We start from the raw sequence: 3223 nt of genomic DNA, 5'->3' as shown, positions 1-3223 counted from the left end.
CGGGGGGCGAGTTTCTAAGAGCTCGAGGGCGGCGGGGACACAGTAGCATGTAATTAAAAGTTTAAAACAATTAAAACGTGTATTTAAGAACCTCCTCGAGTCCTAATGCTAGCAGGGCACAATATAAAGAACAGCCTGTGAGGCTGACTTCGGAAAAATCTGATGTTCTTACTCGCGGGTTATTCTACTGTATATTAAGATCGTATAGGGCCGTTTCTTTGGTGTGGACGCGTATTTATCTTAGTTATGGAACACTTGAAACATTGGATTAGCTATATTGCTTCAGGTTTAGAGTTGGTTTTTGCGAATGGAACGGTTCAAGACTTTCAGAAGACACGAGGTTAAAGAATATCAAAAGTACGAGCAGATGACTGTCCAGAGTACTTGCAAATGCACTGTTGTTGTATGGTCGCGTGCTTAATGACCGTCACTAGTGGAGTTGTGTATTCAGAAAGCAGGGCGAGGCATTGCCACGGGCCAGAGAGCCTAGCAGGCACTTGTGATTAATGTTTCAAAGAATAAAATGAGCTGGTAAATAAACACGCGAATGTCTTACTATAAAATCTCAATGTTTATCTAGTTCGTCTATCTACTAATATTTCAGTACGCCGTTCAGAAATGTTTTTTCTTCACAACACGCAATCTCACCGACTGTTTGTTTGTGTTCTGCAGAGAGCATGTTGAAGTCATTTGCAGGAAATTATAATAATAATAGTAAATAGACGGAAAGGAGGGTAGAGAAACGATTAAGGAGCTTTTGTGGTAAAACACATTTGTGCTTTATTTACCGTACGCATTTTTATTTCTTTGAAACGGTTCCAAGGTGCCGCGTGCAGCAGAGGCATACGTACGGAAATTGAACGAACTGTTTGGGGAGACCGCATACGTATGATAAACCTACACCTACCATACCTGCCCAGAGGCATCATATCTGAGATCAAATAAGTAACAGTACTAGATATGCTTGATAGAAGATGTCTCACCTGCAGCCAAAAGTGGTATTTCTGCTTTCAGCGGTAAAGTAAGCTAAGCCTTAACATATGGAACAACCGTACTGCCAGTCCCGTACCCACAGGGGGGATTCCGAAGAGGGGGTTCCGGAACCCGCCAACATTCAAAAAATAAATTTTTCAACAATTTTTCCCGGGGCATGCGTCTAGCACCCCCTCCCTAACATTGCTTTCGGCGCTCTCGCCGCTTGTTCTTACTCAAATCGCCGTAGGAATACCGGATTTTCTTTCAGCGACATATCCAATAGTGTAGGAAGCATGTATCCGCCACGTGGAGGCCAGCTGCATTGTCGGCACAATGCAGCTCGCTCATTAGCAGAAGGTCCGGGGTTCGGGGGGGGGGGGCGGGGGTTTCGCCTTACAAGCATAGAGTAGGTATGTGCACTTGAGAGATGGAATTGGGGGGCTCGGTCCTAAGCTCAGCATGATCAAAATGCGGGGAAAACTAGGGTTTGCTGGGAAGCATCTATCAGATCATTAATGTAACCAGAAACCTAGAGGTACAACCGCAGGAACCCCCCCACCCCTGGGTTCTTGGGTCTTACATTAATTTATTTTGTATCTAGGAGCCGCATGACTGCTCCGGAACTGGCATGTTTTGCGAGAAGGCGTCTCCGGAACGGCGGGAAAAAGTAGGCCGTATGCCTCCGGCGACGATGCAGGAACTATGTGAAAGGGGGTCTCATTGCGAATGTCGGCGGACAAAAGTAGCGACCTATATATGCTCCGGTGAGATGCGGGGCGAGGTAGTCTGACGAATTGTGAAAAATATGTGAAAATTAAGTGTGGTCTCCGAACGGAACAATGTAAGGACCGGTATAAGCTCCGCGGGAGCCTGAAAGGGGGTGGTCTCCCGCGTGCGCGAAAAAATAGTAGGACCTATTGCTCCGGGACGGGAGAAAAGATGTTGAAAAGGGGTGTGTCCGCGTGCGGAAGTTTTTGACGGTGAACTAAGGGGTCACAACTGCAGCGACATTTACAGCTGTCATACCTACCAATTTCAAATGGTATGAGAGAGATGTCCTCCCCCCAAACCAAACGGTAATACGACGGGCATTGAACCGTTCGTAGTTCTTTTCGTCACCCTGTGCATGCGGCACGTTTTAGCAACGAATAGTACCGTTTGCACGCAGCGGAGATGGACTGCGTATCATTTCTATCGCTCCTCCTCTGCGCTGTATAGTAAGTACTACGGGCGCGGAGAAAGGCAGGGAGGTGCGAGGGAAGCACCGTGCGGGAGAGGGGAAGCGGGAAAGTGGAATGTGGAGACCCGATGCGTGACTTCATCGGTTGCTGTGTTTATACACCGCGCACCCGCTAGGCAAAAACGCGACCCGGTTTTTAAAAGGAGTTGGCGCACTTTCCCTAAAACCAGTTTGACAAAAGCGTGGTATGTTTTCATGTAGAAAAGGCGGGGGGGGTTACCTACCGGTTTACCGTGAGCTGTATCTGCTGTATTGTGGCGAGTGTGTATAGGGCAGGCGGTGATGTGCCTGTGTGTGTGTGGGGTGGGGGTGGTTAGGTGGCGAAGCTTCCGGCATCAGACGACAGAATTAACTACTGCGTTAAGATTACTTATTCCAGGCGTAATATATATATATTATATATCAGTAGACAAAATCGCTGTCCCAAGCCGTGGATACCTAAAAACGCTTGGTTAGATGCAACTAACAACCAATAAGAGATTTATGGACGGCCACACAACCTGAACCCGCGATACAGAGGGAGTTCTGGCTATTGTCCAACCTCAACGTAATTGGTCCATACATTTACTTAAACTATATAAGTATATATTATATAGCCACTTGCGGAGAATATGACATGGGCAGGTTATCAATGCCTGAACTAATACGGCACAGGTGTCCGTTCAGGGCCACCGGGTCACCGTGACCGTATAGGCGTGACACTCGTACGTGCTTAGAGTGTTTCGGATATGCATACTGGCGCGTCGAGTAGCTTATTTTGCTGAATACTAGCGCCCTTACTTATATAGCCGCCTCCCTGCCTCCTGATTCTCGACCGCGCGATCGCGTTCGGATTAATGCGGCCGGCGCATGCGTGCGAATGTAGTGGCTCGTGTTGCCTGACTTCTCGTTGAACTCGGCCAACTGTGCGCGCTTACGTGTTATGTCGTTATCGATCATTACAATCGTACAGACAAAGCGGAAAAGCCGCTGCGCAGACCTGCGGATCCTGATGATGTTGACTTGAGC

Source organism: Priapulus caudatus, unplaced genomic scaffold (assembly GCF_000485595.1).
Source record: "Priapulus caudatus unplaced genomic scaffold, Priapulus_caudatus-5.0.1 Scaffold550, whole genome shotgun sequence".
NCBI lineage: Eukaryota > Metazoa > Priapulida > Priapulimorpha > Priapulimorphida > Priapulidae > Priapulus > Priapulus caudatus.
The sequence above is the reverse complement of the archived record's forward strand: the minus strand, read 5'-3'. Positions refer to the sequence as shown.